At 37.9% G+C, this 27,754-nt stretch overlaps 1 long non-coding RNA gene across 3 annotated transcripts in view; it reads right to left on the reverse strand.

Moving 5' to 3' along the window:
- Window positions 1–27,754, reverse strand: part of LOC109550804 (uncharacterized) — a 61,661-nt gene that overhangs the window by 8,205 nt on the left and 25,702 nt on the right. Inside the window, exon 4 of one of the 3 annotated variants that reach the window (XR_002177476.3) lies at window positions 12,318–12,720. The exons of 1 other annotated variant lie outside the window; for it this stretch is intronic. This is a non-coding gene — a long non-coding RNA (uncharacterized lncRNA). Of the gene's footprint in view, window positions 1–12,317; window positions 12,721–15,599; window positions 15,760–27,754 lie in introns of those variants that run through there. One more of the 3 variants, XR_012330827.1, reaches the window with a different exon arrangement.

The following is a 27,754-nucleotide window of genomic DNA, read 5'->3' on the forward strand; positions in this document are numbered from 1 at the left end:
CCTCAAAAAACTAAAAATAGAACTACCATATGATCCAGCAATTTCACTCCTGGGTATATATCCGAATAAAAGGAAAACATCAATTCAAAAAGATATATGCACACCAATGCTCATAGCAGCATTATTTACAATTGCCAAAATATGCAAGCAACCTAAGTGACCATCAACAGATGAATGAATAAAGAAGATGTGGTACACACACATACACACACACAAATTGCTCTCTGTGTCACACTGTCTCTGCCTGGCCCAGCAAACCTTTGGGGGATTAGTGATGGGAGTAACTGAGTGATAATGCTGTCATCAATTGAGATAGGGAAGACTGGGGTGATGAACATGTTTGGGGGAGACGGGTATCAAAACAGGGTGCCAAGAATGCTGTTTTGTCCATGCCATGTTTCAAGTACCAACATTGAAATTAATATAGAAATATCAAGTATGCAGCTGGATATAAGAATCTGGACTATGAGGGAGAAGACAGGGATAGAACCATTAAATATGCTTCTTTTCCTTCCAGTTTTATTGAGATATAATTGACTTACAGCACTGTGTAAGTTTAAGGTATAATGATTTCACTTACATCATGAAATGATTATCACAGTAAGTTTAGTGAACATTCATCATCTCATATAGATATAAAATTAAAGAAACAGAAAAAATTATTTTCTTGTGATGAGAACTCAGGATTTATTCTCAACAACTTTCATATACAACATACAGCAGTGTTAATTATATTCATCATGTTACTAAATGTGCTTTTGATTTAAAAAAAAAAAGATTCAGCTATACCCTAGAAATACCAGGGGTTTGGGGAACGGCAAATAAAACAAGCCATCACTGTACTATATGTCGCTTTTACTATAGCCAGCTCCATAGATCTTTTCCAATCCCTTTGATTATATTATATATTTTCAAGAGGCCTGGAACATGAAGGTGACCATTGATGCTTCTATATCTGTTTTTATTTTATTGTTCAGGAGTAGGGCTGGTAGTGAAAGGAATGGAGAACACATGAACAGGGAAAAATCTGATATTTCTCAAAACAAATGTAAATCATTGAAATAGCATATATATGACTTAACAGAACTAGAATTCTAAAATAAATATCTTTTGAATTTCATTATAATACTAAGCTCAAAATTTCTGCAAAGATGAATGTGCTCTAGCCTTGCCACTGACATACCCCTTTGAACAGTTCAAATACAGCAGCATTATATTGAATTCCATGCTGAAGCAGATGATACTATAGCAAAGCCCTGGTGTTATCTCTGAAATTATAACTTACATTTACATAGCACTTTACAATTTATAAAGTCTTTTTACCAACGTTATTTCATTTTGCTTTTCCCTACAGCCTTACAAAGTAAATAAGATGTTTACTTTTATTTCTATTTGCCAGATAAGGAAAAATGCCAGCCTCTGAAAATGAAATGGTTTGTCTAAATTAAAATGGCTATTTTAGATTTATTTATTTATTTTTGGCTGCGTTGGATCTTCGCTGCTGCACACAGGCTTTCTCTAGTTGCCATGAGTGGGGGCTACTCATCGTTGTAGTGGGCGGGCTTCTCATTGTGGTGGCTTCTCTTGCTGCAGAGCACAGGCTCTAGGCGTGCGGGCTTCAGTAGTTGTGGCACGTGGTCTCAGTAATTGTGGCACAGGGGCTTAGCTGCTCCGCAGCATGTGGGATCTTCCCAGACCAGGGATCGAAAAAATAGCTATTTTAAGTGACAAGACTGTGTTCAGAAACCAGGTCTTCTAACTCTGAGGCTGTTTCTTTCTGTGATACCATAAAATTCTTTAATTTTTTCTACACTGTTGAGTGGATATTTATTAATCGTTTCCCCAATTTCATAATAAACAAAATTGAGATAACTTAGAGTGAAATGAATGTCTTTACACCATGAAATTATATCAGAAAGACCTAGGATTAGAACCTACATTTCCTAAGTTGCTGTTTCTTAACTAATCCATTAAACATTCACTGATGATTCAGCTAGAGATGTTTACCACTGTAAATCATTTCTACTACATAAATGCCTTGAGCTAAAACCTATGAGCAAAATATGCCTGGCAATAATACAATTTCTTACCACTTTTACTACACTTTTTTCAAGTTTTCAGAGATAATTCATGTTTTTAAAACTTTCTTGAAGGAGGAAGTTTAAAAATCACAAACTTGCTGAAGCAGTTGTGGCTGTGACCAAAAAAAAAAAAAAGAGGAAGTTTAAGAAAAAATGTACAAATAAATGTTAGAATATCAGGTGTTAGGATGCTTGAGTGGACTCATTGTGGCAGTCACATATGGGAAATCTGACGTTTCACATGTTCCATTTTGAGACCTATTATACACAAAGCCCCTATTCAATGAAAATCACATTATATGGGCATATCATGGATGACTTTTTGTAGTTTATTTTAGAAAAGATGTGAGTACCGTTTAAGACTAGCCCAGAAAATTGTAAGTTGAAATTTTCTCCTCTAAGTATCATGTTTCTCTTCTAAAATATCTCTCCTTTTTTGTACAAAATCATTGTCAAATAATAGCTTTTGAATGCAAACTCCAGAATTAGAACTCAATACGGTAACATCTTAGATGACAAGAATTAATTTTGGTCTGAGACATATGGTTTTATTCACAATGACTTGTTACTTGCCCTGGAAGTACTCCTATACTAAAAACACATACATTGACCCACACCTGTTACATAAAACAGGCCAATAGTTGAAGACCAAAAAAATTCATATTTTTCTATACATATATTTAGCAAAACCAAAATTATTCTAAGACAATATAATCCAATGATGTGAAACATCAGTGGTGTATATAATCCAAAATAGTCCATTATTTCCAAAAAGGAATTTAGGACATGCATTTTAGTAAGACATGGATATTTGACATCCTGAGAATTCACAACTCCTTAAAGAGATTAGGTTGTATTATGAATACTGAAGATCTAACTAGACAGGAGCTAGGGTTTTTAAATTTTTTTTCGGCTGCACAGCCTGCAGGATCTTAGTTTCCCAGTTCCCCAGCCAGGGATCGAACCCATTCCCCCTGCAGTGGAAGCATGGAGTTTTAACCACTGGACCACCAGGGAAGTCCTAGGAGCGAGGTTTTATATTCTGGCTCTTAACTACAATATTGTCAAACCAAAAATCATGATGAATTATCTAAAATAGTCTGAAATCAGTCCTGCTCTAGGTAACCCGTGAAGGCTAGCCAACACGCTTCTAGCTCTTAACCCAGTTTCCTGCCCCCATATCCCAAAGTCCTCTTCCCAAAGACAGAAACTGTTGATTCCCTGCCTGGCCCCATGCTTTGCAAACAGTGCTATCTTTCCTTCAGTGGGACAGTTCAAAAGTTCTTTTTTATTATGCTTTTCTGTATTTTCTAAATTCTCTATATAAGCAAGTTTAAAAATCAGTTTTTAAGAAGCAATAAAAATATTTTTAAGGGATTTAAGGATTACGAGTTCAATATGCAAGTGATTCAGTAATAAGTGATACCTGGTGTTGCCCTTTGTTACATCCTAGTTCTGATTCCCAATAATGATCACCATTCTCAGACTCTAGGCCTTCCTGGTTGGGAACTCTATTTCCTTCCCTCCACTATCACAGAGGGCTTAGAGACCTTCACTGAGACTGCTTCTTGCCACTCTCATTCCTGAAACCCATTAACTGCTGGCTTATTTCCCTCTTACTGCTTGCTATAACATCACTGCTTGCTATAACATCACTCCTTTTACATCTGGTTAAGCCTTCCTGATGGTGACCACTTCTCTGGCTCACCACTATTATCTGTTGTCGTATCTCCTAGAGATTAAGTTCTGTTAAGTCTTGGGGAGGTAACAAACAGATGGCCCATAGGGCAAATTTGGCCCAGTAACAGTTGGTTTGGCATTATCAGTATTTGAAATTTTAAAAGGTCTTTTTGATCTTTAGACCAAAAATATGTTCTCTGGTTTGCCACAGTCTCCAGCACTCCCTATTGTATTACACCTGCCCCTTTATTAATTTGTTTAACTGCCTGAGACTTGAAGTTATTTGAGTTAGACCTCTATAGAGAAGCCCCTCCAACAACCTTTTTTTTAAGATTTTTTTTTTTTAACAGAATCTTTTTTAAAATTTCATTTATTTTGGGCCGTGTTGGGTCTTTGTTGCTGTGCACGGGCTTTCTCTAGTTGCGGCAAGTGGGGGCTACTCCTTGTTGCTGTGCATGGGCTTCTTACTGCAGTGGCTTCTCTTGTTGTGGAGCACGGGCTCTAGGTGCACAGGCTTCAGTAGTTGTGATGCGCAGGCTCAGTAGTTGTGGCTCGTGGGCTCTAGAGCACAAACTCAGTAGCTGTGGTGCAAGGGCTTAGTTGCTCCGTGACATGTGGGAACTTCCTGGACCAGGGATCGAACCCGTATCCCCTGCATTGGCAGGCAGATTCTTAACCACTGCACCACCAGGGAAGTCCCTCTCCAACAACATAACAGAGCTCTCATCATCATCCCAGCTGGGTTCTATTTACCCAGTACCTCAAAAGAACGTCGAATTCCAAGTCTCAGTTTCTCTTAGTCTTTCTGGCTCCATTGATACAACAAGTCCATTGTGTGAAACGACAACACCATCTCAGATGCCAAGAAAGTAGGGGATGGAAGGGGTGACATTTGAATGCTACTCTGGAATTATTGACTTGTACTGCAACCCTTGTACTACATACCTCCAAATGCATACAGATGCACTCTGAAAAAAATCTAAAAAGGAACTCAGCAGAAGAAGGAAGCAAAGAACAGCCCAGATATCCATGAAAATGAAAATTCTCACTACTGATGTGAGAATTAACCACACTTTTTGGTGAACTAAAAATGACTATCACACACACGGATGTTCCTTGCTGGGCCTCTCCATGTGTAGTAAGTCAGGGCTCCCTCCAGAAAGTGCCTTCAGACCTATGCCCACATCAGCTAAGTATTCATGCCTGCATTCCATGCAGCACATTAGGAATTTGTGGAATGCTGTAAAGCATTTTGTATCCATCTGGGGAAGATTTGGAGTGGTAAAGAGTCGGGATAAGTGGAACAAAGAAGGAGGAGTCATAGATTCCATATATATGTGTTAGCATACGTATGGAATCTATGACTTCTCCTTCTTTGTTCCACTTATCCTGACTCTTTACCCCTCCAAATCTTCCCCAGATGGATACCTAGGGGTAAGATGGGAATAAAGACACAGACCTACTAGAGAAGGGACTTGAGGATATAGGGAGGGGGAAGGGTAAGCTGTGACAAAGCGAGAGAGTGGCATGGACATATATACACTAACAAACGTAAGGTAGATAGCCAGTGGGAAGCAACCCCATAGCACAGGGAGATCAGCTCGGTGCTTTGTGACCACCTAGAGGGGTGGGATAGGGAGGGTTGGAGGGAGGGAGACACAAGAGGGAAGAGATATGGGAACATATGTATATGTATAACTGATTCACTTTGTTATAAAGCAGAAACTAACACACCATTGTAAAGCGATTATACTCCAATAAAAATGTAAAAAAAAAAAAAAAAAGAAGTCAGAATGGCATAAGAAGCAAGCAAGCCTGAGTGGAAGTAAGGAGGAGGGAGAAAGGAAGGCAGGGAAGCAGGAAGGTAAATTAACAGTTTATTGAGCATGTACTAGGTACCAAGTGTGCTCATTCCTTTTATACACATCATATTTAATATTCACGCCCCCTTAAGTTCAGAGAGTTAAGGACTTACTCAAGGTCACAAAGGCACAAAACAACAAACTTAGACTATAAAGCCAATTCTAACTCAAAAGTCCACTCCCTCTTCCTAACACCACAACTCTCTCAATGATGATTTATTTTAACCAGTGCAGCAAGCAAGTCTTAAAAAACAAAATTCAACTGAGTACATTTGAAGATCTAATTGGCTTTATTAGGCCACTTAGGAATTGGGCAACATTCCATCTAGCAACTGGAAGGGAGCTTGGAGGGGTTGTATAGATGGGGCAAGGAAGCTATTAGCAAAAGAAAGGATTAATTTGGGGCCAGGACATCTTTTGTCGGGGAGAAAGGAAAGGTGGAAGAGTTTTATCATGCAAATTGTCTATTTCCCCTGGGGTAGGGGGGGATAAAGAGGGCCCACGTGGCAGATTACTTCATTGGTGCTAACCAGAAAATTCCAGACTGGTTGATCCAGCTTACATTTCTGGTGAAGATTGAAAAACTGCAATTAGGTTAGGTATTAAATCTAGCTTTGGTACCATGGGCTTTAGTAAAGTGACGCCATTTGGGGCCTGTAGTTTTTCTCTTTAACAAGAGCTAACTCAATAGTGTTTTGGGAATGGGTTGAAAGACTAGGTAAATTAAACTTTCAAAACAATCCTGTGAGATAAGTATTGTTTTTTCCTTTTTTCACAGAGTCAGAAACTAAAGGTCAAAGAAGTAAAATAACATACGAAAAGCCAACCACTTTTGCAAACATCAGCAGTATTACTTGGTGTATGCCTTAGGCAGAAGGGTCCCCCATATTCTGTTCATGTTGCAAAGAGATGAGTTAGGTAGGGTCAAGGTGAAGGGAGATGTATAACAGGACTGTGCTTCGAGAGAGGGATCCTACCCCCTGTTGCTCTCTACAGGGCAAGATGGGAGTGGACTTAGAAGCAAGGGACATAAAGTCTGGGCTTGTGCGCTGAATGGTCTGAGCTTAGGTGCCATTTGTCTGTGAACACTAGCCGTTAGCTCCTGTGGGAAGTTGGCTTGTTGTGCAGCTCTTCCCATGGGGAGAAATGAAATCACCGGCGCCGCAAGAAGTTGTTTGAGACACAGCCCCTTCCACTGGTGAGGGAAGCAGGGTCCCCTGCCCAAGCTAGTTCATCCAGGCAACCCAGAGAGAACTTCTACAGTCATTTATTGGACAATCCAACTTCTCTTTACTCATTCACCAAAAATAATGGCAGAACAAGGACTTAAATCATGGTCTTTTGTTTTTAGAATCCGGGTCGAAGTTGGAAAGCTAACCCTGGTTGAGTGAAAACAACAGCCAGATCCAATGGCTATGGCAAGCTCAGAACTGTTTCACGACTTATTTGCGATTTCAAGTGTTCAAATGGCAGATGATAGTCAAATAGAAAAATGACAGCATTCTGGTTCCAAGTGATGGAATCACTCATAACATCCTAGACACAGCTAAGAGCTTGAGGAGGAAGACGTCTCCAACTGGGAGAGAAAGGGCACCTCACTGACTGACAAAGGAAGTCAGGAAACCATTTCCATTAAATTCATTGGTTGAATTAAAGGGCAGCCTCATAAATAACTGTACTCTCTATTCTTCACCACAAAGGTTCTTTATGATAGAATTTTCCGTATAGACAAATATAGAAGATCAAAGGACATTTCTACTTTAAGAGGGTTGGATCTGTCCTAATAATTTTTTTTTTTTTTTTTTTTTTTTGCGGTACGCGGCCCTCTCACTACTGTGGCCTCTCCCGTTGCGGAGCACAGGCTCTGGACGCGCAGTCTCAGCAGCCATGGCTCACGGGCCCAGCCGCTCCGCGGCACGTGGGATCTTCCCGGACCGGGGCATGAACCCGTGTCCCCTGCATCGGCAGGCAGACTCTCAACCACTGTGCCACCAGGGAAGCCCTGTCCCACTAACTTATAATATCATTTTTGTTAGTAAAATGAAGTAGACTGTATGTAATGAGTCCTACTGTGAATATTTTTGTGAATAACTACCCCACGATTTTTTTAAATTTCCAATTAACTTTTTAACTATAATTAATTTTTAATACAGGTTTCCTTATAGTGTGTTTACAGTTTTCTCTATTATATTTTCATTTTATCTCTATAGTAGCTTTAGAGTAAAAGACTTGCATTTTTCTTTATTCTCTAAAAGGTGGAGAGATGTTTTGTTATATCATGTGATAAACCGTTCTTATTAAGCAAGTACTGGTCTGAGAATGCACCTGTGTTTATTCCTTTCTATTCTAAAACTGAACCAGAGATGACAGGCAAAAAATAAGAGGCTTTCTTTTTTTAATGAAGCTTTTTTTTTTTTAATAAGTAGCTCATTGATGAAGTGATATTACCTCCTTTCTGTCTGAGATCAAAATCAGGGCTTCAGAGAACAAATTGGTGGTTACCAGTGGGGAGAGAGAAGATGGGAGGGGCAATCAATATACGGGTAGGGGATTAATTATTACAAACTATTCTGTGTAAAATAAGCTACAAGGACATATTGTACAACAGAGAGAATATAGCCAATATTTTATAATAACTATAAATGGAGTATAACCTTTAAAAATTGTGAACCACTGTATTGTACACCTGTAACTTATATAATGTTGTACATCAACGATACTTCGATAAAACAGTTTCTAAATCAGGGCTTCAGTGTTCATTTACTCTTACATTTGCTCCTTGGAGGCATGGATCTGCGGATCAGATGACATATTGCTAAAGTACATGATTCACGGAAGTCATTTAAAGACAGAACATTCACCCTGTAAATAGATTTATTCTTTCTCTCTCTTCCTTTTATTTCCTTCCTTCTTCCTTCTTTGCTTCCTTCCTTTTTCCCCCTTTCCTTTAGCTTATAAGTTAACCCTTAAATAAACCTAATATTAATAATAAAATTATATTTTATGATAAAAGAACTGAGAATTTAAATATAAATATGAGAAAGTAACATTTTTCTTAATGATATTTTACAATATTTTACTTCCTGCATACAATTCACTATATTATTAATATAATATGTGCTTTGAACCTGTATATTGGTAGTTTTTGCGAGACCATTTCTTGGTACTTGGGTCAGTGGGTAGGTGGGTGCAGTGTGTCTTAGACTTAGCTTCGCCAAGGCATAGCCTGAAACCAGGATTTGAGTGCAGTTAGTTTACTTTGGAGGCGAATCTCAGAAGCAACAGTAGAGGAATGGGGAAGTGAGACAGGGAAAGGAAAAAGGAGCAGCAAAAATTATTATTATTATTAAGCAGATTACAGCTGTGGGCAACTGAGACTCAATCCTGCTGGATAACTCTGGCAGATAGGTAGAAATTGCTATTGAGTCATACCACCAAGAGCTAGGGCTCTCCCTGAGGGAGCAATAAGATATAAACATGGAATGAGGGAAGATAAGAAAGATCAGGTGACATTTGATTGGAACTATTAGTATTAGTAGAAACTCAATTTTTAGAAAGCATATATAGGTGTGTGTGTGTGTATATATATATATATATATGAGCACACATACACACCCACGCAGAGTGATGGCATATCTAGTGGGAGAGTGAGGTTTTGTCTGTGGGTTGACTGAACATTTTAAAGGAAAGTACCCATACCTGAGGGAGCTAAGACAGGTGGTAGTGACCTGAAATGATGTGAGAAATTCCCAAAGGGGAAACCCAGAGGGAAAGAGTTTTCTCTTTCTTTTTGGACAATATCCTTCTGGATCTCTTCTCTGCTATAAACTGGACATATTTTGCATCTTATTCAATAGGAAACTTGCCTAAGTCACTTTTCCCTTAATCAGTTCAAGAAAGCAAAATAACATTTACCATAAAATAAGCTTTTCTTCATTTTTATAAAATAAACATAAGGGACTAAGTATGCAAACTCAATATTTGATAAATAAGAGGGTTGTAGAAGTAAGAGGAGTAGCATTAAGTAGAAGATTTGACACTTTGTTTAAAAAACAGAGTGAGGTCAGCTGATTCATAGTGGCAGATAAGGTAATTCTTTTGGATCTTTTTGCTGAGGACAGCTATACCTCTGCAATAAATATAAAACATCTGCTCATGGACATCAGTGAGCTAAGAAGTCAATAAAGAGGTACTGGGTCAAGATGCAGGCTAGGACAGAACTACAGAAAATGAACCTGATATTTGGGAACACTTCTATTCTGGGTATGTATATCAGTTACTGAAAGAAGTTACTAAGAGTCTGAATATATTGATGTTCATAAATATATACTTGCTCTCCTTTCTCCTCTTATCTTCCTTAAAATACATTAAAATTACATAAATTAATAATTATAACAATGTTGGGTCTTTTGACATTTACAGATATATAGGTGAAATATGTATAATAATAACACAAAAACAGGGAAGGGGAATAAATCTATAAAGGAGTAATGTTTCTACATCTCACTGAAATTAAGTTAGTATACTTCTGAAGCTGATTGATGCTGATAAATAAAGAGGTATATGGTAAGCCCTAGCGTAATCACTCATGAAACAACCACCAAAATAGTGGAAAAAATCATTAATGAAGTTAAAATGCTACATTACAAAATATTCACTTAATGAAAAGAAAGAAATAAGGAGAAATAGAAGAACAAAACAGCATGATATATAGAAAACAAAAAAATCAAATGGCAGATGTAAATCCAACTATACCAATAATGGCATAAATGTGAATGGACTAAATCTAATCAAAGCTAGAGTGTCAAACTGGATTTTTAAAAAAACAAGATCCAGTTACATGATGACTACAGGAGATACATTCAAATATACAAAGAAGATTGAAAGTAAAAGGATAGCAAAAGCTAAATCATTTAAACATTTTCTCCTATGTTCAAAGCGATTCCCAAAACCCATCCCAGGTCCCTGAAAAAACTTTGGAACAGGGACTTCCCTGGTGGCACAGTGGTTGGGAATCTGCCTGGTAATTCAAGGGACACGGGTTTGAGCCCTGGTGTAGGAGGATCCCACATGCTGCGGAGCAGCTAAGCCCAGTGCGCCACAACTACTGAGCCCACGCACTGCAACCTGTGCTCTGCAACAAGAGAAGCCACCACAATGAGAAGCCCACACACTGCAATGAAGAGTAGCCTCCGCTCACCACAACTAGAGGAAGCCTGTGCACAGCAATGAAGACCCAACACAGTCAAAAAATAAATGCATAAATAAATAAATAAGTAAAAATTTTTTTAAAATTTGGAACAAATACCCTTTGCCTATGGGAATTCTGATCACTTTTCAAAGTTCAGTTCAAGTTCATCCTCCTCTGTAAAGACTTTCCTGACCATTCCCAGAGCCTTCTCCCACATTGATGAATATCTCCAGTCAATATTGTTTGTACCATTTTTAGTAAAGAGTATTTCCAATGAATAAATTAGTATCTAAAAGCAAACAAAATTAACTTCCTTGATTTTTCCTGGGGCTCTGCCCATATCTCAGATCACTCTTTGCTGGTTCTGTACACCAGCCCCCCTTCCCCTTCCACAATGCTTTCAATTGGCCAGCACCTGCAGCACCTTTACCTCAATTTATACTACTGGGACTTAAGTAACTTCCCCTTTTTGTATACAAATTGAAAAATTATTTCTTTTGGGACATATAACAAGGCCTATTAAGCTTTATAAATATCATACTAGTTTATTCTGAGTAGTTCACTACCTCAATTTATTGGAAGTACTTAAGGTAAACTTAGTAGTATTATGTCTATGAGTATATATATATGAGTTGAGATTTTTTTGTCTTGGTAAGAAAAAATTATCAGACAATGCAGTAGATACTTCAGTACATCACCCAGATCTCCCCTTCAGGACCAATGCACTCATTTTCCCAATTGCCAGTGTGAGCCCTTACTGGGAATCGTCCTCAGCTGAACAGACCTGCCTTGCTCAAGGTTAGACACCCTTCTTAGGTGTCCATATGGGGATAAAAAGGCCCAGGCCCCAAACTCAGTTGAGCACAACTCAGAAGAACCATCCCAGACCCATTTTCCCATAAATTCCATAGGAGACCTCTGTTGCAACTACACTGAAGTTCACCTTTTCTCACTGCCCAATCCTGCTCCAGTGTTTTTCCCAAGAGTATTCCTGATAGATCTCTTAAATGCAAATCTCTGTCTCAGAGTCTCCCAAAGAACTGTCCTAAAACAAAGTCATGCTTGGCATATGTATCAGTTTCCTAGGGCTGCCATAACAAAGTACCATAAACTGAGTGCCTGAAACAACAGAAATTTATGATCTCACAGTTTTGGAGCTAGAAGTCTGAGATCAAGGCATTGGCAGGGCCGTGCTCCCTCTAAAAGCACTAGGGAAAGGTCTGTTCCAGGTCTTTCTCCTAGCTTCCAGTGGTTCTTAGTGGCAGCGTAACTCCAGTCTTCCCCTGGCATTCTCTCTGTGTCTCCATCTCTATGTCCAAATTTCCCCTTTTTATAAGGCCACAGTCATAATGGATTAGCGGTCACCCTAATGAGTTCATCTTAACTTGATCATCTGCAAAGACCCTATTTCCAAATAAAAGCATGTTCACAGATACTAGGGGTTAAGATTTCAACACTTTTGGGGGAAAATAAAATTCAACCTATAGCAGCATATTACAAGAATCAACATACAAAACATCCTCTTTATTTCAAAGGGCCTTTTTTTAAAATTTTAAATATATTTAATTATGTACTTATTTTTGGCTGCATTGGGTCTTCGTTGCTGCGTGGGTTTTCTCTAGTTGTGGAGATAGGGGGCTACTCTTCGTTGCAGTGCAAGGGCTTCTCATTGTGGTGGCTTCTCTTGTGGAACAGGGACTCTAGGCTGAAGGCTTCAGTAGTTGTGGTGCGTGGGCTCAGTAGTTGTGGCTCACGGGCTCTAGAGCGCAGACTCCATAGTTGTGGCGCACGGGCTTAGTTGCTCCGCAGCATGTGGGATCTTCCCGGACCAGGGCTCAAACCCGTGTACCCTGCATTGGCAGGCGGATTCTCAACCACTGTGCCACCAGGGAAGTCCCCAAAGGACCTTTTAAAAACACAAAACATAAAAACTTAGTCTAGGCAGTTTCATCCTCATCGGCCTGGGACTAACTGAGAGTCACAGTGCAACAACAGTACTTCTCTGACTTGGCTCAAACAACTTTGCAAGAACTCCAGCTCCTCAAGGTGTTCCCAGACTGTTTTGAGGTCCTCAGAGGGTGACTTTTTTTGTACTCTGTGGACTACTCTGTTTTTTCATATGTACAATAGTATCCATTATTTTTCTGAACTACTGCTTCACCTGATTGAGACCATGTAATCTGCCCTTGCTGATACCCAAAGCTCCTGACACTTTTCTCCTCAAAGTGTCACCACTGTTAGTGGATATTGAATCCATTCTTGTTTGCACAAACTACATGGTCTTAATAAATGCAGCCCTATGTGATTGGGCAAGTGCTTTCAGCACAACCTGCTTCTTCTCTTTTTTCCACTTCTTCCTCAGGAATGTCTTGGCTGATCTTGGACCTTTGTTCTTCTTTATTATATACATGCTAGAGTCAGCTTGTCAGTTACAAGAAAAAAGGTTATATTGAGGTTCAGATTAGAATGTCATTGAATCTATTGACTTCTTCATGTATTGCATCTTCCTGCCATGTGGGAAATTGCCTTGATGCAATGGTGGCCACTAAGTATACTCCCTGGCAAGCTATCCCGGACATCATAGGGCAGAAGGGCTCAAGACTAAATTAAAATGCTCAAATCACATGGGTTGTTAAACCACTTTAACACACAGTGAGAAACAGGAGAAAGAGAGGAGTAAGTTAATACACTTAGGATAGGATCCAAGCTGGGTGGAAGGGCCACGGTACCTGGCTCTGTTTCTCTCTCCACCACATGAGCCTTACTCACTGATGGTGTGGTTACAAGGCCCAGTGCTGAGGTCTGAGCAAAGCAGCCCAGACATTAGGTGCCTTGGACCAATGATACATAATTGCCCTATTGGAGAGACTCAGGGCCAAATACACTTGGTCACAGCTGTGGTTTTCAATTAGCCTATTGAACAATCTTGAGTTTTATTTGTGTTTACTGGGTAGAGAATACATGGGGCCAGAATGGATATCAAAAATGGATGGAAGTTGAATTAAGACCTCATGAATATTGAGTGCTTTCATATGCTATGCATACTTAGTGTATCCTAAATATTAAGTGCCTCTTGCATATTTAGTATATCATGAATATTTAGGTATTTAGTGATTCATGAGAATTAAGTATGTCCTGGTCCTTCCACCCTTTCCTATTTAACATACACGTGCACTACATACTAACTTCTTATTTATACTTAACACATCTAAAGAATTTTATTAATCTCACTTGTTTTCTTTTCTTTTGTAGCAGGATTTAATATTCTCAAACAATACAATACACTAACTATCCAAGAACATTGTACATTTTATTTGGTTTAATTTACTTAAATCTCCTTCAGTTTCTTTCAGTGGTTTTTTTTTTCCCGCTCCTTAAAGGACTTATACAACATTTTTAAATGATTTATTCCCAAGTACCTTATATCTTTTGTAGATATTATAAAGGATCTTATAAATCTTTAATGACACCTTTAGTGACACTCTCTAACCCTATTCAGGCAAAGCATTATAGTTGAAAGAGCATGATCTTTAGAGTCAGATAAAACCATGTTCTCTGCTTACTAGCTATGTGATCCTGGGCTTCTCAACCTCTTGGAAGGTCAATTTCCTCATTTATAAAATAAGGATAAAAATACCTAACCCACAGAGTTATTGTAAATTTTGAGACATTTTGTCATGTGGAGCTGTCCTGTGCATTGTAGGACGTTTAGCAGCATCCCTAACCTTTATCCACTGATACCAACAGCATACATCACCCACCGACCCCACGCCCCTTTTTAAAAAAATGAGAAAATATGTATAACATACACAGAACTAGTAAGTTCTCAAACATTGGTAGTTATTATTAATGAGCCATTCTGGGCATCTGGATAACCGAGTTTTTATATTTTACAAACTTAGAATCTCTTATTTTAATCAGATTTGACAAATATATTTCCAATATATGTTAAATATCTGCTTTCAAACAAAATACAGAACTAAATTGAACATTTTGTTGATCACTTGGAATCATCATTATGAATTATTATCATTTCAATAAAGGGGGAAGAAATATACACTTGAATGCCTGCAGTGTTATAGGCAATTTATGTCCATCATAAGATTTAATCCAGGCACTGTTATCCCTGTCTTATAAAGAAGGAAGCTGAATTGCAGAGAAATTAATTTCACTCATGCTAAATCACTGCTAAGTGACCAGGCCTGTCTGATTTCGAAGTCCATGTCCTATTTGCCACCCCAGACAGCCACATAATAAATCTGCCAAAATGAATAATGCATGTGTGGCTATTTGTCCTTAAATAGCCCAGATCACTGTATATTTGAGTTTGTGTGTCTTGTTTTGCTCTGCCATGGGCTTGTGCAGCAGAACCTGTTGATTCCGCAGGCCATCTTCTCTACAGCCATCCTTCTCTATAGCCTACACCCCAGATTTGTTCCTTGCTAAGAGAACCCCTGCTTCCTCAGGTCTAGGGTAGCCTTTAGATTTAAGGCAGACTAGACCCCTCCCCAGTGATCTTGTTTGGTGCCAATTATTGTCATTCCATTCCCCTTGCCAACAACTGGTTTAAGCATGGGCACGTGAAGTAACTTTGGCCAATGAGACATGACAGGAAGCCTACTAGGGGGTGTCCAGCAGAAGTTTCTCCTGGCTGATAATAATAGACCCATGGAAGAAAGTGAGTCCTCTTCTTCAACTTGATGACATATCATCTTATATCATCTTGTGATCATACGGGGACATGCCTCAGAGCAAGAACAAACATGCCAAAGATGACAGAGCGCAAAACAGAAAAAGCCTGAGCCTTTAATGATATAATAGAAATTAATACACTGTACATTTCAACAAAGTATAGCCTGGGTATGCAGCTGGTGTTTTTTGTTTAGTTTTGAACGTGTAATGTGCCGAACATCAGGTAATACCTCCCTTCTTACATGCCTTCTTTCTAATAGATGAAAAACATTTGAAAAATAAAAATCAAAGTTAAGAAGGTAACAAAATGATTGCCCTGCACCCTTCTCTTTGTTTTTGCTCTGTAAAGTTATTTAGGAAATAGTCCTATCTCAAGACTATTCTAGACTTAAGAATGTTAGGGCTGGCTGCTTCACTACTATGGGAAAAACAGCAAGACATGAGATAAGATGTCAGGTGTTCGTTATTGTGCCAATTTTGTAGAACACTGAGAAAACATTCCCTTGTCCTTAAAGGAGAGTGTCACACAGGAGGCAGATGGCAAAAATGTTTATCATGCCTCTAAATCTCTCCTGCAGTTCTGCCTATGTGGTACATCAGAGGTACCATAATGATCAAGTCCGGTGGCCAACCTGTCTTAAGCATTTTAGGTGCAGGATAACTTTATCACTACTGGTCATATTATTTTTGCTTTTCTTTTTCGCCTTCTCTTGGGGACTCAAAGCATTATTTTGTCTAAAAGTATATTAATATGAGACAGTGTGAGAGCTTTTGGCCTAGCTATAATAGTTTGGGGTCTACTCATGGGTAACACAGAAGGACCTGTCCATTCTTACGTTCTATTTATCTGTGCCTTATATGTTAGCATAGATACTCAACAAATTATGGGATGAGTGAATAAATGGATGCTAGTATAAAATAAATGTAAACAAATTTTGATTAATGTATTCATTCATTCTCCTTGCTGTTGTAAAATTTATTATACAGTCATGACAAAGTAAATAGATAATTATAACAAAGAATTATAGATATTACGCTAGAGGTATACACCGGGTACTGTGAAAGAACAGAAGCATGGCTTTTTCAAGATGTGTATTTCAAGCAGAGGGAACAGCATATTCAAAGGGACAGAGAATTGTACATTGTCTGTTGTGGCTGTAGTGAAGAGCCAATGATGGCCTGCTCACACCTGTCCTTCCAACATTATTCCCAGAACCACTATCTTGGTTATGTCAATCTTTGTGCCTTTCAAGCCCGCGTTAGGCAATTTAGCTCCGGGAGCAAAATCAGAAAGATCATGAGGTAGAAAGAGGATAGATGGGTAATAATGAGCCATAAGTGAGCCGAAATGTTGACTTAATCTGTGGGGTAAAGAACATATACGGGCAGAAAAAAGACTATGTGAAGCAGTTAGTAATTGGAGGAGAAGCAAATAGATACCTTGAAACAGATTCAAAGAATGTAGTAGAGATATATTAAGAGGGGAGCCCATAATTGTTCTAAACTTCAATTCCTATGGTATCACTATTTTCCTTATTGATAACTACCACCTTAAGAAAGTTAGTCTGAATCAGTTTCTCTGTTCTTTACAACTCAGAGTGCCTAATGAAAACCATCCCCTGCTGGTTCTCTCTGTTTCTGTTAACTAGGATTCTTCCTTCATTTTCCTATTTTCCCATAAATATGTCACTTTCATCCCTGCCTGTCTTCCATCTTTTATGTCATTTACCTTAGATGAATTCCCTTTTCTTCCCTCTAACTAGTCGTTCAGCTGACATTTTGAGCCTAAACAAAGTGCCAGCCACTTTGCTAGATGCTGGGGCTACAGAGATGACTCACACGCGGTCCTTACCTTCATAGTTGGAAACAACCTAAATGCCCAAAGAGATATGTTTAAAGTAATTATGGTATGCCTGACAAAACACACCACTCAACAGCCCTTATAATCATTCTAAGAAGAACATTTAGTGACTTGGAGAAATTCACAAAATCTAATGGCAAATGACAAAAGCAGGTCAGGGTAATAGTAGAGAATATAGGCCACCAGCTTTGCTTTAGGCTTTGTAGTCAGATAAACCTACATTCTAGAGTTGGCTCAAATACTTTCTTTTTTTTTGGCTGAGTTGGGTCTTCGTTGCTGCACACGGGCTTTCTCTAGTTGCAGCGAGCAGGGGCTACTCTTCATTGCGGTGCTCGGGATTCTCACTGCGGTGGCTTCCCTTATTGTGCAGCACGGGCTCTAGGCATGCAGGCTCAGTAGTTGTGGCACAAAGGTCCTTGAGTGCAGGGTGTTCAGTAATTGTGGCGCCAGGGCTCTGTAGTTGTGGCTCACTGGCTTAGTTGCCTGGTGGCATGTGGGATCTTCCTGGAGCAGGGATCGAACCTATGTCCCCTGCATTGACAGGAGGATTCTTAACCACTGCACCACCAAGGAAGTCTCTCAAATACTTTCTAAATGTATGACCTTGAACATGTTACTAAACCTTTCTGAGCTTCAGTTTCCTTATCTATAAAATGGGGATAATTAATAGTACATATTTTCATAAGGGTCTGGTGATGATTAAATGAGATAATATATGTAAAGTACTTAGCCTGGTGCCAGCTCATAGTAAGTGTTCAATAAACTCTACCCACTATTAGTATATCATAGTATACTGAAAAATATATATACATTAAATATATACATAGAAACTGGAAGGAAATATTGTAAAATGTAAATATTGATATTGTATCTGAGTGATATGACTACAGATGATTTTTGTTTTCTTCTTTATACTTTTATGTGTTTTCTACATTTTCTACAATGGCAATATTTTACCTTATAATAAGAAAAAAGTTATTTGAAACAATTATTAATGTTCTTTAAAACATGTTAAATATTTTCTAATTTGATATTTTTAAACAAGTCAAATGTTACAAGTTTTTAATTAGTAAAGTTAGAATTAGATTCTATTATAGCTTAAATTGTGATATTATTCTAAATAATATGCTTTTATGTATCCTAAGTCTATTTTACAACTTAAGAAATACCAGAAGTTAATGAAGAACACTGAACTTCCCTTAGAAAATATATATATCAAACATGTGCTTATATAGAAAGCCCTGCTTTAAGTGAACCGTTTTAGATTTAAATTTGCTGAAATTATAGTGTGTATGTATCACCATAGCAGCAGAAGCTGACTTAGCAAAATAAAATAAAACAAGATAAAATAAAAATGAAATGAAACCAATGTTGTAAACACTGTACATGAAGAGTCAGGAGAAAAAAATATTGCTAGTCCCTTGGGCTATTGATATAACTACACCAGTGCCTATACTGAGGAAGCACATGCTAACTATTCAAAACTGAAGCACGGACTCAAAGGTAACAAGACACAGGCTCAGAAAACGTGGAATACCTAAACTATCCATGAATCTGAAGTCATCACACTTACTGATTTCTTCTTTTTCTTTTTAATTTTTAGCTGTGATGTGCAGCTTGCGGGATATTAGTTCCTCAACCAGGGATTGAACCCAGGCCCATGACAGTGAAAGCACCGAGTCCTAACCACTGGACCACCAGGAAATTCCCACACACTTCCTAGTTTCAAACAATATTTTAAAGTTATAGTAATCAAAACAGTATGGTATTAGCATAAAAACAGATACATAGATCAATGGAGCAGAATGCAAAAGAATGAAACTGGACCACTATCTTTCCACGTACACAAAAATCAACTCAAGATGGATTAAAGACTTGAATGTAAGGCCAGAAACCATAAAACTCCTGGAAGAAAATATAGGAAGTGAGCAGTGAGCTCCTTGATATCGGTCTTGACAATGATTTTTTTTCCTTTGGATTTGACACCAAAAGCAAAGGCAACAAAAACTAAAACAAATAAGTGGGACTACATCAAACTAAAAAGCTTCTGCACAGCAAAGAAAACCATCAACAGAATGAAAAGGCAACTTCAAAATGGGAGAAAATATTTCAAATCACACATCTGATAAGGGGTTAATATCCAAAATATATAAAGAACTCATACATCTCCTGGACAAAAAGCATATAATTTGATTAAAAAATAGGCAGAAGAACTGAATAGACATTTTTCTAAAGAGGACATATATATAGCCAACAGGTATATGAAAACGTACTTAACATCACTAATCATCAGGGAAATGCAAATCAAAACCACAATGAGTTATCACCTCACATCTGTTAGAATGGCTATCATCAAAAAGACAAGCAATAAGGGTGGTGAGGATGTAGAGAAAAGGGAACCCTCATACACTGTTGGTGGAAATGTCAGTTCGTGTAGCCACTATGGAAAACAGTATGGAGGTTCCACCAAAAATTAAAAATAGAACTATCGAGCTTCCCTTGTGGCGCAGTGGTTGAGAGTCCACCTGCCGATGCAGGGGACGCAGGTTCGTGCCCTGGTCCGGGAAGATCCTACATGCCGCGGAGCGGCTGGGCCCATGAGCCATGGCGGCTGAGCCTGCGTGTCTGGAGCCTGTGCTCCGCGGCGGGAGAGGCCACAGCAGTGAGAGGCCCGTGTACCACAAAAAAAAAAAAAAAGAACTATCATATGATCCAGCAATCCCACTTCTGGGTATAATTCAAAGGAAGTGAAAACCGGATATCAAAGAGATATCTTAACTCCATGCTCATTGCAGCATTATTCACAATAGCCAAGAAAGGGAAACAATTCTAAGTGTCTGTCAATGGGTGAGTGGATAAAGGAGATGTGATATGTATATATACAATGGAATATTATTCAGCCATATTAAAGAAGGAAATCCTGCAATATGCACCAGCATGGATGAAACTTGAGGTCATTAAGCTAAGTCAAATAAAACAGAGAAAGACAAATACTGCATGATGTTACTTATATGTGGAAGCTAAAATAAAATGTCAAACTCATAGAAATAAAGAGAAGAAAGGTGCTTGCCAGGGGCTTGGGTGGGGATGGGGGGTGGAATAAGGAGAGGTTAGTAAAATGAGTAAGGTATGAGGATATAATGTAAAACACGGTGACGATACTTGATAACACTGTATTGTATAACTGAAATTGCTAAGAGAGTAGAACTTAAATATTCTTACAAAAAAAAGAAAAGATAAATATGTGAGGTGATGGATGTGTTAATTAGCTAGATGGGGGAAATCCTTTCACAATATATGTGTATATCCAATCACCACAATGTACACTTTAGGTTAAAAAAACACCTAAATATGAATTTTATAATTCATTGACTTTTCCCATTATTAAATGATACAGGAAACTGCCTTAAAGATTTATACACTTTTAACAAAATGACTACTATATGTTATTTTTCAAAAGGGCAAATGTTATAGGAAATGAGTACAAAAAAATAAGAAACAGAAAGTGGAGGTGGTTTACAATGGTTTTAATTTTGCTGCTTGCTTTCACCCAGACAGAAAAACCTGCAGAGAGCTTTAAATGCTATGCATGTGCTGATGATTCCGAAATTTACAACGCCTGAAAAATTCTTCTCTTCTCTTCATCCCGCACGTCCTCTTGCTTGTTCTTCAACTCCCAGCCTGAATGTCAATTTCCAGAGCTCCTTTTCCTGACCAAGACTAGGTCCATTTCCTCCAAGAGAGGAGCTTTTAATCCTTATGACTTTGACCCACAGTAAGAAATATATTTCATATACTGATCTGGTGCACACACAGGGAAATATTCATTCCTGAATATCTCTGTGTGCCAGTTACTATAAAGCATGAGAGATACAAAGTGAATAAGACTGTTAAAAACTCTTGTCCTGACAGAGCTTACATTCTGGCGTTCCTCCTTCTGCCTTTACCTCCCTTAAAGCTATTTTGAATCTAGCAGCCAGAGTAATGCTATTAAAACAGAAGTCAGATCATGTTACTCTATTGCTCAACATCATCCAATGGCTTCCCATCTCACGCAGAGTCAAAACCAAAGGCCCTTCTATGAACTACAAGGCCTTACATGCTCCAGAAACCCCACTTGCCCTTTTCCCTCATAGCCTGCTATGTCTCCCATTCACTCCCCTTTACTCACTTTGGCCTTGCTTTTCTTCAAACTCAGACAGGCCAGGCAAGATCAGTGCCTTTGCACTGGCTATTGCTTCTGCCTGGAATGTCCCTCCTCCAAATATCCATATGACTTACTCCCCTAGTTTTTTTTTTTTTTTTTTTTTTTTTTTTGCGATACGCGGGCCTCTCACTGTTGTGGCCTCTCCCGTTGCGGAGCACAGGCTCCGGACGCGCAGGCTCAGGGGCCACGGCTCACGGGCCCAGCCGCTCCGCTGCATGTGGGATCCTCCCGGACCGGGGCACGAACCCGTGTCCCCTGCATCGGCAGGCAGACTCTCAACCACTGCGCCACGAGGGAAGCCCTCCCCTAGTTTTTTGAGGTCTTTACGCAAAAGGCACATTCCCATGGAATTCTTCCTTGGCTACTGTTCCTAAAATTTCAACCCATACCCCTGACATTTTATATACTCCTCCTTGCCTTTTGTTTTTCAGTTTTATCACCCTCTAATATATTCTATATCTTACTAATTTATCTTATTATCTATCTTTCTCCTAGAAAGCAGACTCCCTATGGTTCTGGATTTTTGTCTGTTTATTCACTGACTATATAAACTGAAATTTAAAAATTCACAAAATAATACTTACCTTATTAGGTGTGATTTACTCTGATATTTTCTGTTATTGCTTTTATTAAAAATACTGGTCTTAAGCCACTAGATTGGTTTCATGATCCACAGTTTATATTATACTGCCTTCATGTATGCTCTCATAGTGTCGTGTGTTTTTGTTTCATAGCATATTTCCTCTCTGTCTCTCTCTGTCTCTCTCTCACTACTAGTCCCTGCCATACTGTGAGTCCTATGAGGGTCAGGGCTGTCTTACTCAGTACTATATTTCTAGCACCTAGCATAGTACTGTAACAACTCCAAATCAGGTAAAAGCAGAAAGGGAGCAGAAACTGTAAGCAGAAGTTAGCCACCAGGCAGATAATGAGCAGAAGCAAAGAGGGAAGTAGAAACTATGACCCATGAGAGACAGACAGAGCTGTTTTAAGTCCAAAAGTATCTTTTTAGCAAACTTCTTTACCCTCTTTCTTAATTAGAGTGAGTTTTTTATCTTTTAAAAATAATGCTACATAAATAGCAGATGAATGAAACATCTTGATCAGTCAGAGCAAACAATCCAAACACTTTAATAAAATAAATACCAATAGTTTCTAAATTTCAGATGGGTGTTAATGGATAAATGGAAGAATTACTTTAAAGCCTGGAGATGAGAAAGGCAGGAGAGTATGTTTGCTTCAATCAGCCCTCCATGTCCTTTTACCCGCTAGCCAACTTCCTTCTTTGCTCTGCTGCATGGCTGTGCCACACAGGGAGAGCTCCTGGCTGACCCCTTGCCCAGAAGGACAGATGTTCTAGATTGTATAAGGAAGATGCTTTCAAAGGTAAAGAGAACTTACAGGAGTAATCTCTCTCTGGGTGTCTTCTCTTCTTAGAGGTTTAGGTGAAACGGGCCTGATCCCCACCCAGGAAAATGTCTAGGTTAAGAATTCAGGCTTGCTCAAATTTACATTCTCTGTCTTACTCTTTTTCATTCTAGCACATTTCATTACTCCAGACTTCATTTTACACAAGAGTTTTGAAAGCTGAGTTTCAACTTTCACCAACTTTCACCATTTAGATGGTCCAGTTAAACTCACTAGATTCGATGTTGGAGAAAGGAGATAAAAATCCCAGATTGAAATAGTGTTCCTATGGCTGTGCTGTTTTTGGTTTTACACACACACACACACACACACACACACACACACACACACACACACTTTTTTTTGGAGTGGTGTTTGTTTGGAGATACATACATATGAATTTCCTTGGCAGTGAAGATTTAACCCTGAAGCTAACAAAGTTTAAGCTTCAGTGCTTCTCATTTTCATGGGGCCCTTCTAAGAAACGAATCTAATTTTGTCTATATTTTTTAAAAGGGCCTCCAGAAATGGATAATTTTCATGCCCTATTAAAATCTGGATCTGCCTGTGCCTTCAGGAACATTACTGGTAGTATAGTCTGATTAAGGGTAGAGCTGTGTGTTTTAGGAACTCAGGTCTGCTCAGTAGTCCTGGCTCTCATGAGCCCTGACAGCTGTGTGGCAAGTTGAGGAGTTGCTGCTGTGACATTAAAAGAAAGGGAAAAATGGGACTTCCTTGGTGGTACAGTGGTTAAGACTCCACGCTCCCAATGCAGTAGGCCCAGGTTTGATTCCCTCATTAGGGAACTAGATCCCACATGCATGTCGCAACTAAGAGTTCACATGCCACAACTAAGGAGCCCGCCTGCTGCAACTAAGACCTGGTGCAACCAAATAAATAAATAAATATTTTTTTAAAAATTCTTTTTAATTAAAAAAAAATAAAAGAAAGGGGAAAAATATGGAGCAATTTTTCGTTTCTTCTTAGCCACTGAGGTGGGTAAATCAGGGTTCATAGGAAAGTACAAACAGAGATGAGCGACCATAGCTTAGCAAATGAGTACAGAAAGAAGTGCCAATAGCACAAGTAAATTATGAATAAAAAATATATAATACTTTATAATCTTTATTTGCCTTGTGATTAAAACAGATCTTTAGTTAATCTTGGTTTGAAATGTTCAAGATAAACTGGAATTCTGGACAGAGAGGTATGAGATAAAACTGAATATTCACGTAGTTTTCAAGATCATTGTTATAAAAGATAACATGAGAAACATTTTTAAAAAGTGGTGAAGGCATGACACCTGCCTTGAAACAAATGAATAGAAACTATATGTGTCATTTTCAGGTTGAAGATTTTAAGAGTAAGTGTATAATTTATCATGCTCTCTTTTCTCTTATTCAGCAACCAGTGATGTCTAGATGGTGGAGGTTATGTTAAGCTGTGTATCTGAAAGAGGAAAATATGGAGCAGAGCTGTAACTAAATTATAATAACCACATGTCACACAAACAATAAGTGAACCTGGGGTTGTTTATTACAGCAATATATCCTAACCTGTTCTAAGTTTTGAATGTTTAAAAGGTCTATTACCTTTAAACTACTTCAAATGATTTCTAACTGATGTATGTATGATATGGTTAAAAAAAAGGTAGACATATTCCACCATTCACTATCTGAAAATATTAAAAATCAGAAAAGAAACCCGGGTAGGATACAATACGTTTTGTTTTAATCCTCAGCCTTCTATTCCATCACTATAGGTAAATTGAACAAATTATTTTACTTTGTCCCTTTCTTTGTAAAATAAAAGGTGTCTACCCAAAAAAAAAAAAAGTAAAGGTGATTCTGGAGAGAGGAGGAAAATGTCTTTCATACCTCCTTCCCTATTAACCATGAGACAAAGGAAATATCCCCAAAGGATATGGGGCCTACACAGGAGATTTGATGGAGAGAGAGTACCATTCTAATAGGCCCTTAGAAATCAAATAGGATTGTCACCTCAAATCCACTATATTTAACTGCTCAATAGGGTAGAAAATTGATTGGGATGAATATTTGACTCAGAGAGAATCAGAACTAAAAGGACTCTTAGAAAAAGAAACTTTAATCCTCTTTGTTGTATAAATATTCTCTTTAAAAGATCATTTGTCTAAAGCCACAGAACTAAGACTGAACCCCAGCACTTGTAATTCTCAGACCAATGCACTTTGTAGGACATCTTATTGCTTCTCCATTTCAGAAAATCAAAATCCATGTGCATTAATTCTACTTGCCTGAAGTTTTTTACTTCCAAATTAGAAATCAATTTCTTTTGCCTGAGGAAAAACAATCTCTTATTTCTTTTAGGAGCATTAAATGTGGCTGGTTGATGCTTTCATGTGACATTTGATTTAGTTATAATAAAAGTATAAAGAGAAATACTAATTATTCCTATAATTAAAATTGCCAAAAATTCCACAAGAGAGATAAAGTATTTTAAAATCTTCAGCATCTATATAACATGTTTTACTTTTTAGATGTTTGTGGTGTTTATATAACACATACAACTTATCTGGTCAGGCAAATGCAGGCTAGCATACAGTTCTCCTACTCATTCTAAAATATAACCTAGTTTTTAAAAATTACTTTTGGGGGAATTCCCTGAAATAATATCCACGATATCATAAGCTTGAGGTGCTATTTATATTTTTATATATTCAAATATTTTAAAAATATTAATCTGTGTACTACCTAAAAGCACCTCATTGTGGGAAACACTGGTATAGTTCATGGAAAGAGCACTGAATTTGGTACAAAAAAAAAACAGGGCTTCAAAATTCAGTTATTATTTTTTTCTGTTAAATTTCTTTACCACTCTGAGCCTCTCTCCTAATATGTAAAATGAAAGAAGATACCCGTTCCGCTTTCCTTCCTAGGTTATTGTGAAGTTTAAATTGCGTAATGGCCATAACACTTTGAACTGTGAAAAACATGTAGAAGATAAGAAGAATTTTATATAGGAAAATACATAATAAATATAAAACAGTAATACATAGGACAATAATAAAGTCAACTAGTTTTATGCTTACTGTATTTAAATAGTTACTTTTTAATCTGCAAGACTATACCTTTCTTTATGAAAGCAAAAATTGGGGTATAATATAGGGTTGCTATCTATCCCATCAACAAAAAAACTGAGGGGGTGGGAAATCCTTCCCTTTTTCAGGAACAGAACCATTCTGTTCATTAGTTTGGTTTTAGCCACTGCAATCCCATAGTCTCTGAGGGCCATCTGCAGGGAACAGCCCAGAAAAAGGCAGAGCAGTGTGTGACTCTAACAGTGCACATATATGGACATGAGTGATCAGTGCAGAGCCAATATAAGCCATGTTTTTTTAATCAGTCAGTAAAACTTAAAGAGTGGATTCTTACACTCTCTTGCTACGAGGAGTCAGCTGAAGAACTGCTCTCAGGCTTCATTCAGGGTCACCTAGAGACACAGCAGCCTCTAGGAATCACTGATATCTGAACATCGAACATCAAAGGGACTTTTACAGGCCACATTCAGCCTCCGAAGTCATGTTAGGTATTCTCGAGAAAATAGAACATGTCTAGGCTAGCATGTGTCATAAGGCTTCATATTTATCTCTGGTGTGCCTTAGCCTGAATACTAAGGTTCGAGCAAATGTGTCAGCACTATGCTATATACTTTTGCTTGTGTTAATACATTTAATATCTATTAATCTTGCCATTTGTGAGAACTCTAATGTTAACTAATGTTATCTAACTCTAATGTTATGAACGTGCCTTATAGCCTAACAAATGTTCGGATTTACCCACATGGTTATAAACAAATTATTCAGCTTCCTTAGGTAAAATTCCAATTATCTGTGATGGTTGGACATATGACTGTTTTACATATGACATTTAAACTGTTAATTTTTTTTAAAATTAGAATATAATAAACAGTATTAAACTTATACTTAATACATTTAAATCTTTTTATCTTAATCATCACTATAAATTCGATTATAATTGTAATGTTGTATTATGGCTATAAAATTATAGAAAACAAAATTGAATTAATATTAATCTCATGATTATTTCTTGTAATCTTAAATGCAGAAAAAATAGTTATTTGGATTCTCTGACAGTCTGGCTGAGAGATAAATAAGAATTTATTATAATTGTCAATTTTCCTAATTAGCAAGAAATTAGAATATGATTTTTTTAAGTTGTCAGCTATGCCCAGATAGGACCAGATCATCTCGTAGTGCCAGAAAGTAAGGAAATGCTAAAAGAAACAAACAAAAAACAATGATGTAGTGTATCAAAGCAGCAACGGAGCCAGTTGAAAGAACTCCTAAGGGCAAAAAGCTGGAACAATTTGAGTCACAAAATAAAGTAGCGTGGGATTATAAACCAACATATAAAGTAAAAATCCATGAGTACATACTAATATAACAAATGACTGAATAAATAAATAAATGAGGGAGAAGAGGCTAATCTCCCATTCAAAAGAATTAAGAAATAATTTATGTAGATACTCTACCCTGAAGGATAGAGACCATAACTCCTGACTTACAGAGTTAAGGAAACTCCGAAAGTGTTGTCTGTGAATAGTGTCTTCCTTCCATAGAGTACAGTATGGGAAGGTGGGAAAAAGAATGAGAAACACTACATCAGCCAGTCAACATCAACAGTGATCAACCAAGTAGACATATGTAGCCTTAACATGATGTGGTGAAAATGGCACTTCACCTCTGTGGTATTCTCCCAAAAACGCATAGTC

The sequence above is a fragment of the Tursiops truncatus genome, chromosome 3, assembly GCF_011762595.2.
Source record: "Tursiops truncatus isolate mTurTru1 chromosome 3, mTurTru1.mat.Y, whole genome shotgun sequence".
NCBI classification, from domain to species: Eukaryota; Metazoa; Chordata; class Mammalia; order Artiodactyla; family Delphinidae; genus Tursiops; species Tursiops truncatus.